Source organism: Lontra canadensis, unplaced genomic scaffold, assembly GCF_010015895.1.
Source record: "Lontra canadensis isolate GAN:19392208 unplaced genomic scaffold, GSC_riverotter_1.0 scaffold40, whole genome shotgun sequence".
NCBI lineage: Eukaryota > Metazoa > Chordata > Mammalia > Carnivora > Mustelidae > Lontra > Lontra canadensis.
The window spans coordinates 11,327,857-11,346,264 of record NW_022631034.1 but is presented as its reverse complement, the minus strand read 5'-3'; the positions used below and the strand labels follow the sequence as shown (position 1 = coordinate 11,346,264).

Sequence of the window (18,408 nt, the reverse complement as noted above, 5' to 3'; positions counted from 1 at the left end):
AAATAAATAAATAAATGTAAAAGTAAAAGCTAAGCCAAAAAAACCTACATGATAATCTATTTGAATTATTGTCTTAAAATCACATAAATCCTGCTTATATGATTTTATAAGTATATAGATGTGTGGTTGGCTCAATTGGCATGACCTGTGACTCTTGATCATGGGGTCATGAGTTCAAGCCTCATATTGGGTATAGAGCTTACTTTAAAAATAAGTAAGTAAATAAGTAAATAAGTAAGTATGTAAATAAATAAATAAATAAAATCACAAAGAGATTTTCTCCTTAATGTTTATAGTTCACAAGTTTAAGTCTCATGCTGGGGTAGGGTTGATTCATCTCTAACTGAAGGTAAGTTACAATGTATTTTAAGATATTCTAATTTTTTCAACCAAATTCAGAAAACTTACGTGTGTTTATTATTTTTTTTTAATCAAAGTTGTTTTTTAAAACACAGTTTAAGAATTTTTGTGCCCAATAATGTATGTGGAGGAAGTGTGTCACTCTATCTTAGGGACACATGGGCCAGAATTAAGTAAAAATTCTAATGACATATTTTTTTTCAAAAACTTTAACAAAGTTTCCTTATTTGTGATATTATGCTTTCATAGTAATTATAGATAAATTATTTTTATAAGAAGTATGAGTTCTTTTTGATGGTGTAATCACAGTTTAAAATATTACATATGTTTAGATGATGACAGCTAAAAATAGCACTTTACCACACACAAAGAATCTTAAAAGTACATAAACAGTCATTCAGTTGATGCCATCTTCACCTTCTACTTTGGTTTTATTAATATACCATAAAAAAGTTTTTTTTTCTTCAATTCACAAATCATTTCTCAGTTTATAATTCATTAGTCTGAAGAAAGACAGCATGCCTTCCAGAGTCTCAGAAGAAATCACTACTGAAATTCAGATCATCACTGAAATACTTAAAGACAGATGACTTCTAATATTTTACCAATGCCCCCGTTGGAAACTTTTTGTCAATGTTTAATTTTTAAATGGGTACATTTAGTCCAGAAATGTCTCATCCAGTGATTATAATAAATTGTGACTTCAATTCCCCAGTACTTCTTACAAACTGAGGCTCCTTTACACCTTGTTCTCACAAGTGCTTTAGATAGCTGAATAATTGTTATAAAATTTGCTAGGGCAACACCAGGGAATATTGGTAGTATAGTGGTTAAAAACAGATTTTGGAGTCAGACTGCTTGGTTAGAGTCCTGACAACACCACTTACTAGCTGTGTGGCCTTGGACTTAACTTTTCTGTTCCTCAGTTTCCTCATCTGTCAAGTGGGATTAGCAATAATAACTACTTCAAGGGGCTGTTGTGAGGATTAAATGAGATAAATGTGTGAAACACTTAAATGTGACTGGCAAATAATGAGGACCATGAAAGTGTTAGCTACTATTGTGATGAATATGATCTCATCTCATCATATGAACTAGAACTTTTTTCTAGAAAAAAAATTACCATACCATAGGTATAATAAAATGTCCTTATTTACAAGCATATACATCCACACACAACAGCTGTCAAACTAAGAATAAATGGCTCTTTCCAAATACCCCAGTTAATATTTGCTACTTACTCATCCTCTGTTAATATTTAAAATCATTAAACTTTCACATAGGTAGCATTCATTGTATTTCAAATGCAAATCTCAAATACACTATTTCAAACACAGTAATTAAGACCCTGTGGTATTGGTGAAAGAACAGGCAAATAGTCCAGTAGAACAGAATAGAGAACCCAGTAATAGACACATATAAATATAGTCAACTGATCTTTGACAAAAGAGCAAAGGCAATACTATGGAGAAAAAACAGTCTTTTCAACAAATAGTGCTGGAACAACTGGATATCCGTTTGCAAAGCAATCAATCTAGACACAGATCTTAAACCTTTCACAAGAATTAACTCAAAATGGATCACAGACCTGAGTGTGAAATGCAAAACTATAAAACTCCTAGAACACATGAAAAAATCTAGGTGACCTTGGGTTTGACAATGATCTTTATATAATACCAAATGAACAGTTCATGAAAGAGAGTATTGATAAGCTGGACTGAATTAAAATTATAATTTTCTGCTGAGAAGGACATTGTCAAGAAAATGAGAAAACAAGCCACAGATTGGGCGAAAATATTTCAAAAGACATCTGAATTTGCAAAGATGTGGATGAACTGGAGGGTATGATGCTAAGTGAAATAAGTCAATCAGAGAAAGGCAAATACCATATTATTTCACTCATATAGGAATTTAGGAAACAAAACAGATTAACATAGGGGAAGGGAAGGAAAAATGAAATAAGATAAAAACAGAAAGGGAGGCAAACAGGAGACTCAACTATAGAGAACAAACTGAGTGTTGCTGGAGGGAGGTGGGTAGGGGGATGGGCTAAATGGGTGATGGGCATTAAGGAGATCACTTGTTGAGATGATCACTGGGTTTTACATGTAAATGATGAATCACTAAATTCTACTCCTAAAACCGATACTGCAATATATGTTAACCAACCTGAATTTAAGTAAAATCTTGGGAGAAAAAAAAAAGACATATCTGATAAAGGACTACTACCTAAAATATATAAAGAACCTTGTTTACCTTGTGACAAAATGGGAGAAGATATTTGCAAATGTCTTATCAGATAAAAGGCTAGTATCCAAAATCTATAAAGAACTTATTAAACTTAACACCCAAAGGACATATAATCCAATCAAGAAATGGGCAGAAGACATGAGCAGATATATCTCCAAAAAAGACATACAAATGGCCAACAGACACATGAAAAAATGCTCAACATCACTTGGCATCAGGGAAATACAAACCAAAACCAGAATGAGATACCACCTCACACCAGTCAGAATGGCTAAAATTAACAAGTCAGGAAATGACAGATGTTGGCGAGGATGCAGAGAAAGGAGAATCCTCCTACACTGTTGGTGGGAATGCAAGCTGGTGCAGCCACTCTGGAAAACAGTATGGAGGCTCCTCAAAAAGCTGAAAATAGAGCTACCCTATGACCCAACAATTGCACTACTGGGTATTTACCCCAAAGATACAAATGTGGTGATCCAAGGGGCATGTGCACCTCCAATGTTTATAGCAGCAATGTCTGCAATAGCCAAACTATGGAAAGACCCTAGATGTCCATCAACAGATGAATGAATAAAGATGATGTGGTGTGTACAGGCACACACACACACACACACACACACACACACACACACTGGAATATTATGCAGCCATTAAAAATGAAATCTTGCCATTTGCAAAGACATGGATAGAACTAGGAGGGTATTATGCTAAGCAAAATAAATCAGAGAAAGACAATTACCATATGATCTCACTGATATGAGAAATTTGAGAAACAAGACAGAGGACCATAGGGGAAGGGAGGGAAAAATGAAACAAGGTGAAATCAGAGAGGGAGACAAACCATAAGAGACTCTTAATCGTAGGAAACAAACTGAGGGTTGCAGGAGGAGAGAGGGGTGTGGGGATGGAGTAATTAGGTGAGGGACATTAAGGATGGCATGTGATGTAATGAGCATTGGGTATTATACAGATGAATCATAGGCCTGTACCTCTGAAACTAATAATACATTATATGTTAATTAATTGAACTTAAATTTTAGAAACTGAAAACCAAACCAAAACAAAATATATAAAGAACTCTTAAAACTCAACAAGAAAACAAACAACCCAATTAAAAAATGGGCCAGGGAACCTAACAGAAACCTCACCAAAGAAGATACACAGATGGCAAATAAGCATATGAAAAGATGTTCCATATCAAATGTCATCAGTGAAATCCAAATAAAAACAAAGATACCACGACACGGCTATTAGAACGGCCAAAATCCAGAACACTGGCAACACCACTTGCTTGCAAAGATGTAGAGCAACAGGAATGTAGAGCAACCATTCATTGTTGGTGGGTGTGCAAAATGGAAGATAATTTGGTGGTGTCTTAGAAAAGTAAACATACACTTAGCATACAATCCCACAGTCATGTTCCTTGGTATTTACTCAAAGAACTGAAAACACAGGTCTACATAAAACCCTGCACATTGATGTGTACAGCAGCCTCATTCATAATTGCCCAAACTTGGAAGCTTGGAAGCAACCAAGATGTCCTCTATAGGTGAATGTGATTAAACTACAGTCATTCAGACAATGGAGTACTATTCAGTACTAAAAAGAAATGAGCTAGCAAGCCATGGGAAGACATTGGTGGAACTCAATGTATATTATGTATAAATGTATAAATGTATATTATAATGTATAAATGTATATTATAAATGTATAAAATGTATATTACTAAGTGAAAGAAACCAATCTGAAAAGGTTATGTACTATATGACATTCTGGAAAAGGTAAAACTATCCTTTTTTTTTTTTTTAAACTTTGTGACAGTAAAAAAAACATCAGTCGTTGTCAGGGTTTAGTGGGAAGGGAAGGATAAATAGAGTATGGAGGAATTTTTTTTTTTTTTTTAAGAGCAGTGAAACTACTCTGTAGGATACTGAAATGTGGGTACATGTCCAAACTCATAGAATGTACAACACCGGAAGTGAACCCTAATGTAAATTATATACTCTGGGTATATATAAATATATATATAGTATATAAGTATATAAGTATAAGTTCATTAGTTGTACATAAATGTTCCATTTAGTGAGAGACATTGATAATGAGGTGGGGTAGATTGTGCATGTGTGGAGGTTTATGGGAAACCTCTGTATCTTCCACTAAATTTTGCTGTGAACCTAAAACTGCTCTAAAAGAATAGAGTCCACTTAAAATTTTGAAAATACATGGAAAAAAGGTACAATGTTTATTTTTATTATTTTTTTAAGATTTTATTTATTTATTTGACAGACAGGGATCACAAGTAGGCAAAGAGGCAGACAGAGAGAGAGGGAAGCAGGCTCCCCACTGAGCAGAGAGCCCGATTCGGGGCTCGATCCCAGGACCCTGGGATCATGACCTGAGCCGAAGGCAGAGGCTTTAACCCACGGAGCCACCTATGTGCCCCCAATGTTTGTATTTTTAAAATATGGTTTTATGTTTTGTTTTGTTTTTTAAGTAATCACTATACTCAATGAGGAGCTTGAACTCACGACCTGGAGATCGAGTCATATGCTCTACTGACTGAGCCTGGGAGATGCCCCTTAAAATAGGTATCTTTGATTTTATTTTTTTTTTTATTTTTTTTTTTTTTTTAGATTTTATTTATTTATTTGAGAGAGAGGCAGTGAGAGAGAGCATGAGCGAGGAGAAGGTCAGAGGGAGAAGCGGACTCCCCATGGAGCTGGGAGCCCGATGCGGGACTCGATCCCGGGACTCCGGGATCATGACCTGAGCCGAAGGCAGTCGTCCAACCAACTGAGCCACCCAGGTGTCCCGGTATCTTTGATTTTAGAGTCAGATCTTTCTAGCCTTAGTTCCTGTTGCTGCAGTTTCTGTTTTAAGTTTGGAACTCAGATGCTAAATTTTCATATTTTTTTTTTTAAGAATTTTATTTATTTGACACACAGAGAGAGAGCACAAGCAGGGGGAGTGGCAGACAGAGGGAGAAGAAGCAGGCTCCTAACCAAGCAGGGAGCCCGATGTGGGGCTTGATCCCAGGATCCTGGGATCATGACCTGAGCTGAAGGCAGACATTTAACCAATTGAGCCACCCAGGCACCCCTAATTTTCATTCTTGTAGAAAGACCTTAGACTTTGACCATAAGTTACAATATGTAAAAATTTTGTCATCATTTCAAATGCAAATTTATCTTTAGGAGGAAAAAAAATAGAAAAATATTAGAGATTTATTTCTTATTCCATCTGGGTTATAAGACAGAATAAGTAAACTTAAGGTAAGTCTTTAAGACATTAACCCTATTTAAATGTTCTAAATATCCCACTTTTTTCTTAACTATAAAATGTCCTTCTTTGGGCAATTACAGTAATTTGGACTCGTATTTGGAATTAAACAGTCAATAACATTTGAGTACATATTGTATAGAATTTGATGAGTACTATAAAACTTGTTTTAAAAGTGGATATTATCATAGTGAACATTCTCCATGAATAAAGTGTTTCATTCAGCAAATATTTACTCTGTGCTTACTATGTACTATAAACGAGATACACAACATCCTTCCTTTCATTCAACTCACATTCTAGTGGGAGAAGACAACCAAGAAAAGAGTTAATAAAGAAATGATAGAATTTTAGTAGTTTGAATTTTAGTAGTTTAGTAGTTTGAAGAAAAATTTTAAACATTTCTAAGGCACAGATTGATGGAGAGGGGCCACTTTTTCCAGGATAGTCAGGGAAGACCTCACTGTTTAGCTCTGCTTTAAGAATTATACTAAAAATTTCACACTCATGTAGGTAGAGGAAAAGGAGCAAGGCTAGGTATCACAGTTTTTAAAAAGTATAATGCTTTCAGAAAAGCAAGCAGACTGGTAAAGAGCTCTTCATGACCTCTTTGATTCTATTATCAAGAAACATATTCAGCTCTCTTCACCTTTTCCATTTATTCCCCCTCCCCATGGACAATCTGTATATATTCCTTCAAACCTATAGCTAACAGTCAAGTTAAACAGTTTGGTACAAATAGGGTAAACAATTAATAGCTTTAAATAAGTGTGTTATGTAACTGTTACAGGATTTAAGGGACTATATTAAGCTATAGAGAAAAGATCAGGAAACTTGGAATGAGAGGAATTGGTCTTAATATTCCTAGCTTCACTATTTAGTATCTATATGAACTTCTGGAAAAATGGAAAAATGACTATTTCTCTGAGACTCAGTGCCTTTATTCTATGAAATAGATAACAATACCTATCTCGTTTACTGACATAAAAAATGAGAAAATATGTGAAAGGGTTTCACAGAAATAAAATATATACAAATGTTAATTATATGCTCATCTTGGGCTACTATGGGGAAGTTTTATAAAAGAAAAATGTTAAATATAAGCAGGGTCTTAAAAGATTGATAGGATTTAGAAAGAGGAGTACGGGGAGGGTTTTCAGTTTGGACCCAGAACACAAAGCCCAATGAAAAAGAGCATAAAATGTATGTGATACTGCAAAAAGACTGGTCAGATTACAGGATAGGATTTAGGAAGGCTCACATTAGGAAACTCACAAAAAAAGTTATGGTCAGATTTTTGGGAGTTTTGAATACCATTGTTTTAACAATGACTGCTCCCAAAAAGGGCTAATTCATTAGGTCTTTGAAAAAAACTTCATTTATTTTTTTAAGTAAACTCTATGCCCAACATGGGGCTCGAACTCACAACCCCAAGATCAAGAGTGGCATGCTATACTGAGTAAGCCAGCCAGGCGCCCCAAAAACAAACTTCCTTTTTAAAGGTATTTGCCTGCCCTCCCTCCCTCCCTTCCTCCCTCCCTCTCTTCCTTCTAGATTTTATTTATTTGTCAGAGAGACAGAAAGCACAAGCAGGGAGAGTGGCAGGCAGAGGAAGAAGCAGACTCCCCACTGAGCAGGGAGCCCAATGCAGAACTCGATCCCAGGACCCTGAGATCATGACACTTAACTGAATGAGCCACCCAGATGTCCCAGGTATTTGACAAGACTTTTTATTAGTCATAATTCTCCATGGACTATTGTCTGTACCATTGGAATTTCCCAGCACTTTATTACTATAGTTATTTTGGTAACTCCCAAAATTTTCAAGTTTTAATACTGTGTCATTGCTTGATTTTATAACACTTTTCCTGCAGAAAGCACTATAATAAAAGATACACATTTAATTTTATTGATTTAATGGCCTTTACAAAAGAAAAATTTACAACAAAGTTTAAAAGTACAGGGGCACCTGGCTGGCTCAGTTGTGGAGCATGCAACTCTTGATGTTGGGGTTTTGAGTTTGAGCCCCACGTTGGGTATAGAGATTACTTAAAAATAAACTTTTAAAATAAACAAACGGGGCATCTGGGTGGCTCACTTTTGACTTGGGCTCAGGTCGTGATCTCAAGGTCATGAGATTGATCCCCACGTTGGGTTCCCCACTGGATGTGGAGCCTGCTTAAAATTCCATCTCTCCCTCTACCCCTCCCCTCCCCTCTCTCCATAAATAAATAAATAAATAAATAAATAAATAAATAAAATATTAAAATAAATAAAATGTAAAAGTACTTGTCTTCAAAAAAATAAGATAACATGTAATTGCTTTAAGAAGTTTATAAAAATTGGGGTGCCTGGGTGGCTCAGTGGGTTAAAGCCTCTGCCTTTGGCTCATGTCATGGTCTCAGGGTCCTGGGATCGAGCCCCGAGTCAGGCTTTCTGCTCGGCAGGGATCATGCTTCCCCCTCTGTCTCTGCCTGCCTCTGCGCCTACTTGTGATCTCTCTCTCTATGTCAAATAAATAAATAAAATCTTTTTTTAAAAAGTTTGTAAAAATTACTAGAGTTATCTGAAGACACCAAGAATCAGAAATATCTTGTTTTTTAAAAAATAATTTCTGGAGCACCTGAGTGGCTCAGTCAATTAAGCATCCATCTCTTGAAATCAGCTCAGGTCTTGATCTCAGTCAGGGTCAGGGGTTCAAGCCCTGAATTGGGCTCTACTCTGGGAATGGAGCTTACTAAGCAAACAAACAAATAAATAAAATTCCCTGGGGCACCTGGCTGGCTCAGTTGGAAGAGCGTGTGACTCTTGATCGCAGGGTCATTGAGTTCAATCTTCACGTTGGATGTAGAGATGACTTAATAAGCAAAAACCTAAAAAATAAATTCCTTTTTTAAGAGTGTAGAACTGATTCTATTTTGTGATGATATTAAAATGTATCCTGGGGCACCTGTTTGGCTAAGTCAGTAGAGCATGCAACTCTTGATTTCAGGGTCATGAATTCAAGTTCCATGTTGTGTGTGGAGCCTACTTAAAAAAAAAAAAAAAAAATAGATTTCCTTCCCACAAGGCATTCCTTGTTAAAACAAACAAACAAAAAAAAGTATCCTAATAAAATAGCCCAGTAACAACTTGCCTTTCTTTGTACACTTTTTTACAAGAAGTTGTTGAAAAACTTACTAGAAGACTAGTGAATATACAGTGAACTAATCTCATACTTTCCTAGCATTTTGGAATTAGTTAAAATAAAGTGTTCTCTACATTACTTTTTAATACTGAATCAGAGAGCCAAAAAAAAACTATAGAATTCTAGGTTATTTTATTTATTTATTTATTTATTTATTTATTTATTTATTTTTAAAGATTTTATTTATTTACTTGACAGACAAAGATCACAAGTAGGGAGAGAGGCAGGCAGAGAGAGTGGAGGAAGCAGGCTCCCCGCTGAGCAGAGAGCTCGATCGATCGATCGATCGATCGCATAACCCTGGAATCATGACCCCAGCCAAGGGCAGAGGCCTCAACCCACTGAGCCACCCAGGCGCCCTGAATTCTAGGTTATTTTAAACGGGTCTTGTAAACTGACATTTGATTATAACACTTTGACTATGTTGAAAGATCATATAACCTAGAGCAATGCTGTCCAACAGAAATATAAAGTGAACCACATATATCATTATAAACATTTCTAGAATCCACATTTTAGTAAAAATAAAAAGAAAATTAAAATTAATCTTAATAATGTATTTTATTTAACCCAATAAACCCACGATATTACCATCACAACATGTAACCATTATAAAGATAATAATGTTAAGTAACTTAAAAACAAAAATAACATTCAAAACCCTCAACAATCTGACCATAACTTTTTTTGTGAGTTTCCTAATGTGTGCCTTCCTAAGTCCAATGCTGTAATCTGACCAGTCTTTTTGTTGTATCATATACATTTTATGCTCTTTTCCATTGTGCTTTGCATTCTCTGTCCAAACTGAAAACCCTCTCTGTGACCGTCTTTCTAAATCCTATCAATAATAATAATCTTCTACACTCTTTTTTTGATGCTAGGTCTTCAGAATCCAGTATGAATTTTACACTTATACAACATCTCAATTCAGGTAGCCACATTTCAGGTCCTTAGCTTTCATGTGGCTTGTGGTCACTGTATTACACAGTGTAGATATAGAGGTTTCTACAAATCACCAGCCCTATGATCCAATTTTTCAGAACTTAAGTATCAGACATACACATTTCCCACATGTACATTTACGGGAAATAAAATGTTAACAGATGCACTCTAAAGAAAACTCCATTTTTACTTATAAAATAGTATCCCAGTGCTCATTTCAGCAACACATACACTATAATTGGAATAACACTGAAAGACTAGCAAGGCCCCTGTGCAAGGATGACATGCAAATTTGTGAAGCATTTACTGTCTTAACAAAGGTAAATATGTGAGGTGATGGATGTGAATTAACTAGAGGGGAGAAATCCTCTCACAATGCATACATATATCAAATTATCACAGTGTGCACTTAAATATCTTAAAATTTTGTCAATTTTACCTCAGTAACATTGAAAAATAGTATTCTATTTTTTATCTTTAAGGAAAAAACCTTTGTGGTGCGCCTGGGTGGCTCAGTGTTTAAGAGTCTACCTTCCTCTCAGGTCCTGGGATCGAGCCCCCTGTCAGGCTCCCTGCTCAGCGGGGAACCTGCTTCTCCTTCTGCCCCTCCCACTGCTCCTGTTCTCCCTCTCCCTCTCTCACATGCTTTCTCTCTCTCTCTCAAAAAAAAAAAAAAAAAAAAAGATACTGTATCATTTTGAAATGATACTTTACATTTAAAGCAGTGGGAATGGCTCCATGTATACACAGTTCACTTAGTATACAAAGTTTCACAGTGTTGTAAGTAGAAGCAAAAATGAGGAACCTTTGTGATTTTTCATTTTATTCTCTTTTTTTTTAAGATTTTTATTTATTTATTTGACAGACAGAGATCACAAGTAGGCAGAGAGGCAGGCAGAGAGAGAGGAGGAAGCAGGCTCCTTGCTGAGCAGAAAGCCCGATGTGGGGCTGGATCCCAGGACCCTGGGATCATGACCTGAGCCGAAAGCAGAGGCTTTAACCTACTGAGCCACCCAGGCGCCCCTCATTTTATTCTTTATTCTTTTCTAAAGTTTCTCCTCTCACAAGTAGTCAGAGAAGGCATCAGAATCCACTGGAAAACCTACTTGGGTGGCTAGAGAAAGGGGAGTAGTCTGTAGCCACAGTGAAGCCAACAGCTCTTCAGAATAAGACAAGCGATACAAGGGGAAAAAATGTCTAGCACAGAGGAGAGGCAGGAAAGCAGAACACAGGCTGCTATTTCACTGAACTATTAGAATCTTAGTCAAAACTGCAATAAACTGATTATCTAGCAAGTTTGTTTAGCTCTCCAAATGTTTATAACTCTAAATTGATTTCTTTTCATTTAAATCAGGACCTAACCCAAGCTATCAATTATCTTTATAATACATTGCATTAATAAAGTCATAATAATTAAACCACTGCTACTGTGATTTAACTACGATTCAAAGACTTTATTACAACCTACCAAACATTAAGTATGAGGAAATGTATTAAATAAGCCAACATGTTCTATAGTATTCACCAACTACTATAAATGTAGGCAGTTGACTGCCTAATTCCAAATACAACACGCCCAAACTACTATAATTGCTTAAAGAAGGACATTTAAAGATAAGAGAAAAAAATAGGATTCAAGAATAATTTAATGTGGGGGCGCCTGGGTGGCTCAGTGGGTTAAAGCCTCTGCCTTCAGCTCAGGTCATGATCCCAAAGTCCTGGGATCAAGTCCCACATCAGGCTCTGTGCTCTGCAGGGAGTCGGCTTCCCCCTCTCTCTCTGCCTGCCTCTCTGCCTACTTGTGATCTCTGTCAAATAAATAAATAAAATCTTGAAAAAAAAAAAGAATAATTTAATGTGGGCACCTGGATGGCTCAGTTGGTTAAGAGTCTGCCTTCGGTTCAGCTCATGATCCTGGGGTCCTGGGATTTAGTCCTGCTTCAGGCTCTCTGCTCTGTGGAGAGCCTGCTTCTCCCTCTCCCTCTGCCATTCCCTCTGCTTGTGCTCTGACTCTCTCTCTCTGTCAAATAAATAAATAAAATCTTTTTAAAAAGAGAATAATTTAATGTTATTATTTTGTTAAAGATTTATTTATTTGCGGCGGGGGGGAGAGAAAGTGAGACGGGGGGAGAGAGTGGGAAGAGGGGTAGAGTGAGAGAAACCCAAGCAGACTCACCTCTGATGGAGAGCCCCACACCCAGCTTGGGGCTCAATCCCAGAACCCTGAGATCATGACCTGAGCTGAAATCAAGAGCTGGTGGCTTAACTGACTGAGCCCCCCAGGTGCCCAAAGAATAATTTTAAATGGATGGTTTTTAACATTTGACTTTTAAATATTTTAAAATATAGCCTTTTGGTTATCTAAGCTAAATCAGGAAGTTTGCCTCAACAGTTATTGCATACTATGTATTACATGCCATGAAGGATAAAACAGTATCAGGAGTATACAATACAAATATATACAATAGGACCTAGTATCTGTTGCCACTTTCGCAATACAGTGGCAGAGCTGGGGGGTTGCCTCAGAGACCTTGGCCCACAAAACCTAAAAATATACTGTCTGGCCTTTGACCAAAAAATGTTTGCCAACCCTTGCTTTATATAAATTATTCTTGACTAGAGGGAGACTGAAGTCTAAGCAGGCACCATAATAAAATTTTATTGTATCTAGTAAACTTTTAAAAAACTGTAGTTTTTGCTATTAAACACAGTTTTCACTATAAAACATCAGCCCGGCTGGTGGTAAGATAAAACTTGTACACTAATTCTCAACCTAGGCATGTCTGCTAAGGGGAATATATTAGAATATTTAGGGTGGTGAGTAAGCTATTTGTTCATCACAAGGGCAGAATATGTTTTAAAAGGTTGACAAAGACTTTAGTAATCAAACCTCTATATTGTCCAGTTTAACCATCCTCATCTAACCCATCCCTCCTGGCCATAAACGACTTCTTTTGGGTTATTTCCCAAAATCAGATTTACCCACAAAATAGTCAACTCTCTTTATTTGCCATAGTTATGTTCTATAAAGTTGTCATGGATGCTGAATTAGCAAATATTGAACCATTGCCCCTAAGGGAAATGGCAGGGTTAAGTCAACTCATCAATACATAATCTTGTTTTATGTGTTTCTGTTTCAAGACACCTCATTCAATTTAACATTGAACTCATGGCCAATAGCACTGTAACTCATGCCTGAGGGAAGCTTATCTAACACATGGATTCTCTCCATAAGGCACATCACAGCCTTCTTGTGTCTAGGAACACCAGACAGCAATTCAGCCCAGTGTTGAAACATTTCTTTAAACAGTGACGTCACCAACAAAATGCATACAAATGCAAAAGATACAAAAATGCACTAATAGATCACAAAGGCTTATTATGAGAGTTAAAATAAGAAGTCAAAGCACCGCCTTGTTGGATCTCAGCTGGGAACATAGATTCATATTTTTTTGCTGCTTTGCCTCTGTATATGTCTGCAAATGACTGGGAAAGCATCCCAAGTACTGTTTTCAGGGAGACAAATTAATTTTAGTGAGGGCAAATATGAAAGTACAGAATTGGTGAATCCTGAAAGATCAACTGTACGATATACACTACCGGTAATTCTCTAAATTAATGATGGTCAGTTAAAAAACTCTTCTTGAGCAAGAGCGATATTAAGTACAGCCTCCAAAGTAATGTCTCTGAAGTGGTATTTCTTTGGTATGTACAAAGGAAATCGTGTGGGTGTATTCCACTCTTCCCTCTCTGCCCGGAGCTTACTACCACTCTGAGACTCAGCCTCTGGTTGGGCAAATCTGAGGGCCAGCTTGGATTAGGTTCCCTTGACTTTGAGTTTCCATATCCCCCCCATATCTCTACTCCATCACAATTACATAATCATCTCTGTGTTTGTGCCTCACCCACGGGGTTCTAACAGCCCTGAGAGTTTCAGTTTTGGGGTTTTTTTCTACCTTTTTTTCCCCTAGTACAAAGCCCTATAGTACATTGCTATTCAATTAACTTTTACTAAGTACAATTCAATGAAGTGAGAAATTACAGGGACCTAAAGTATGAGTGGGATGTAAAAAGACAAATGAGTAAATATAAGTAGTAAAAAGGTAGAATGTGTACTACTTGCTACTTGTGACAGGGCTACTAATGACAGTATAGAATATAGAATATAGAATATAGGAAGAGTACATTTGAAGGGGGAAAGGAAATCCACCAGAACATGCCTACCTCCCCTCAAATAACCCATTCATCTATGTTACTTATATACTTGGTAAATTTTATCGCTTGCTAAGACTGCATTCTTAATTACTATCTATGTTATAACAACTCATTTCTCTGGCTAACTCCCCAACTATAATGTAAGATCACATAGGAAAAAGGTTTATTTGACTCTCCAAAACCTAGCAAAACAATATTTAATTGAATTGAATGTGGTTGAAGATGTCCAGGAGAGAGTTGGATATTCTGAATTGGGGCTTCGGAAAAAAGTCTTAGCTGAAATAAAGCTTTAGAAAATATTATAACACAGGGGTGCCTGGGTGGCTCATTCATTAAGCATCTGCCTTCGGCTCAGGTCATGATCCCAGAGTCCTGGGATCAAGCCCTGCATTGGGCTCCCTGCTTGGCAGGAAGCATGCTTCTCCCTCTCCCACTCCCCCTGCTTTTGTCCCATCTCTTGCCCTGTCTCTGTCAAATAAATAAATAAAATCTTAAAAAAAAAAAAAAGAAAATATTATAACACAGGTGGTATTTTAAAGTGGAAAAAAGGAATAATTTTTGAAAGAATCAAAGGCAGAACTTTAGTTGCCCAGCATTTACGGGACATATCAATCAAGACAATGAAAAACACTGAGAATGAACAATCAGAAACCAAGTAAGAATGGGATGACAGACACTATTGATTATGAACCAAATAGCCATCCTTATCTTCTTTCTGGCTTAGCAGATACCGAATTTCTTCCAAAATAATGAACTCAAGGAAGGTGAGAGCTTCCCCAGGCCCTGGGGAATGACTCATGGTTGGCTTAAATCAATCATAGCAATCACATTTCCTTTTGCCAGTGATTAGTATAGGCGTGGCCAAGGAGATGTATGGGAAATGCTCTGGGGAACTTAAGGCAGACTGTCCTCCCTATAAAGGAATACCCACCCAGGAGAAACCCCAGCACTGCTTTTCTACTTTTGGATAATAAAAACATAATGCTTGTTATCTTACAACAAGATAAATATCTGTGACACAGTGAGAATGGTAGAGGGTAAAGAGAGCAAGAGCCTGGGTTCTCAGTAGTGTTATTGCATCTCTGAATCAATCCTGGAACCACCATTGGACTTACAGCTAGAGAGATTCTGTTACTTGAAGGTGAAAGCATTTTGATACCATTGGTGTCCCAAAATCAGAAGGAGCAGCATTTCATGAGGGATACAGGAAAGTCAAGAAAGGTAATAGAAGGGTACCCACAAGAATGATTTTGGTTTCAAGAGTTATAATCATGGTAAGCACTCAAAAAAACCATTAACCATGTGTAAGCACAACTCAACACGTAGAACCTCATCTAATCTCTCACAATCCTATGAAGTAGATGTAATTATAGGCAATGAAAAGCAAAAGCCAGAATCCAGTGAATTGAACAAGAGGGATATGAAAATGGAATAGTAAATTCAAACATTTCAAGAAAGTCATCTGAAGGTAAGAAGAGAACTGTATATAAGGGAGGGAATAAAGGAGGTTTTAAGATGGTCAACAGAAGAAGAAAACAATGCAGAGAAAATGAGATATAAAAGTACTTAAGAAATGATTGCTAGGTAAAGTTCAGAAAAGATAGGAGCGTTTGGTACAAGAGTACAAGTAGATAAAATTTGAACAAAAGGAGAAGTGGGCTCTGAGATTAACAGAAAATAGGTAAGGACCAATTTATAAATTTGAAGGCAAGAGGATAGACTAGGAAGAAAAAGAATTTCATAGATGCTATCAGTGTTCTTTAAAAAAAAATTTTAGAAAGGACATCCACTACTAAAGAGCTGAGACTTAAAGTAGGGCATTTAGTAAGAATGGTGATGGTCTCGCATAGCAGTTATGAGAAATAGGAATTGATCAGAAATTGATCAGAAACAAGTAAGATTACTAAATTTCACACAGCTAAAACCAAGAAATCTGATGAATAGACATTCATTTCTTTATAAACAATTTAATGACCTTCCATATGCCAAGCTACCTTTCTAGGTACTGGGGATACAGATGAACAAAAATTCCTGCCTTGTGTACTTTATGTTCTAATGAGGAAGACAGAACATTTTTTTTTTAAAGAATTTTTTGTTCCTTATTTATTTATTTATTTATTTATTTAAGATTTTATTTGTTTGTCAGAGAGAGAGCTCACAAGCAGGGAGAACTGCAGTGACAGGCAGAGGGAGAAGGAGGCTCCCTGCTGAGCAAGGAGCCCAGTGCAGGACTCTATCCCAGGACGCTGAGATCACCACCCTAGCCAAAGGCAGATGCTTAACTCTGAGCCACCCAGGCATTCCTAAAAAGATTTTTTTAAAATATCTTTTTATTTGAGAGAGAGAGAGAGAGAGAGAGAGAGAGAAAGCAAGTGTGTGCAAGCAGGGGAAGGGGCAGAAGGAGAGTGAGAGGGAAAGGAAGAGAATCTCTAGCAGACTCTGCAGAGCATGGAGTTCCACACAGGGCTCAATCCCAGGACCGAGATCACGACCTGCACTGAAACCAAGGTCAGCCACTTAACTGACTGAGCCACCCAGTCATGCCTATAAAGATTTAGTAATTAAAAATATTTTTTAAAAAACTACTCTATGCAATGTTAGATGGTGGTAGGAGCTAAGGAAAAGAAAAGAATTAAAATTTTAGATGGGTTGGGCAGAAATGGCTTCAGAGAGAAAATGACATTTGTACTATGACCTGAAAGAGGAAAAGGGAAAAAGCTATGTATATATGTGTGGGTTGATACCAGGTAGAGGGAAAAATAAAGTATGAAAGTATAAAAGTCTGGAGGTGAGAGAATGCCAGGCATCTTCAGGGTGCAGCTGTGTCAGAATGATGGGGTAGGGACAGTCAGAGAAATAATAAGAGGCTAGATGGTGTAGAGTCCTGTAGGCTGCTAAAGACTTTTGATTTTTATCAAGGGAAGATGAGAAGCTATTGGAGAGTTTTATGCAGAATGACAGGATTGTTTGGCTTTTTATGTTAAAAAAGGAGTGGGAAAGTATGGTGGGTAATGATGGAAGACCAAATAATTCAGGTGGTTTGGACAATGATGTAGCAGTGGAGATGTTATTTTAAAGGTAGAGTCAATAGGACTTCCTTATGAATCAAATGTGGGATATGAGGGAAATCAATAACACAAGATTTTTCAGCTTCAGCAAACGCAAAGAACAAAGTTCTTGACTATTGACTAATATAGGAAGATAGAAGAGCTTAGGGGTAGGGAATTGGGGAGTTCAATATTGGACATTTTAAGTTTAAGATGCTTATTAAACTTACGAATGGTAGTATCTAATAAGCAGTTGGATATATGAGTCTAGTATTCTTAGAAGCAGTCCAGACAGAAGAAAAAATTTGGGAGTAGAGGTGATCTTAAAACCTTGAGGTTAGAGGGTGCCTGGGTGGCTCAGTGGGTTAAGCCTCTGCCTTTGGCTCAGGTCATGATCTCAGGGTTCTGGGATAGAGCCCTGCATTGGGCTCTCTGCTCGGCAGGGAGCCTGCTTCCCCCTCTCTCTCTGCCTGCCTCTCTGCCTACTTGTGATCTCTCTCTGTCAAATAAATAAATAAAATCTTTAAAAAAACAAAAACAAAAAAACCCTCGAGGTTAGAGATTATACTAGAGTGAATGCAGACGGGGAAAAGAAGTTCCAAGGATAGAGTTCTAAGATTCACAAGTGCATTAGTAGTAACTATTTCTAGAAAGGTGGGGTCCTCTCCCTTATCCCCAGGAAATGAATCTTAATTATTCAAAACCAAGTATGGTACTTGCTAGAGTAAGCCTGTGAGTCAGCTTTGGTCAGCACAAGGTTAGTCCGATTGGTGTCCAGGGGAAGGGAGTAGTATAAAGGTTTCCTTGCTTTTGAAGACAAGAAACTCTCTTATTCCACTTTACAGTTATGACTGCATAACACTGGGAACCATGGCAACCCTTATGCAATCATCAGGCACATTATGCTGAGGATGGCAGAGGGCAAAGATGAAAAAAACATGGGTATCTCATGTATTGCTGAGCTATAACTCAACCAGCCGTAGGGTCACTCTGTGCCTAGATTTTTTGGTTATTATTTAATACGGGTTTTCATTACTTATGGGAAATAGCATCTGGTTACAGTAATCTCATTTTTCATTTTCATAGCAATGCTTAGGTATCAAAAAACAAACTGAAACTCAGGGGGTG

The 18,408-nt window shown here is 37.1% G+C and overlaps 1 protein-coding gene and 1 non-coding gene across 3 annotated transcripts in view; one reads left to right on the top strand and one right to left on the bottom strand.

Moving 5' to 3' along the window:
• DNAJB4 (DnaJ heat shock protein family (Hsp40) member B4) overlaps positions 1-18,054 on the bottom strand; it is a 34,174-nt gene extending 16,120 nt beyond the window's left edge. Inside the window, exon 1 of one of the 2 annotated variants that reach the window (XM_032870181.1) lies at positions 18,001-18,054. The gene's annotated coding sequence lies outside the window, so the exon portion shown is untranslated. The remainder of the gene's footprint in view (positions 1-18,000) is intronic. The other variant, XM_032870182.1, reaches the window with a different exon arrangement.
• On the top strand, positions 10,227-10,332 carry LOC116875120. Its single transcript, XR_004384141.1, has one exon. It is a non-coding gene; the product is annotated as a U6 spliceosomal RNA (small nuclear RNA).
• Positions 18,055-18,408: the final 354 nt, after the last annotated feature.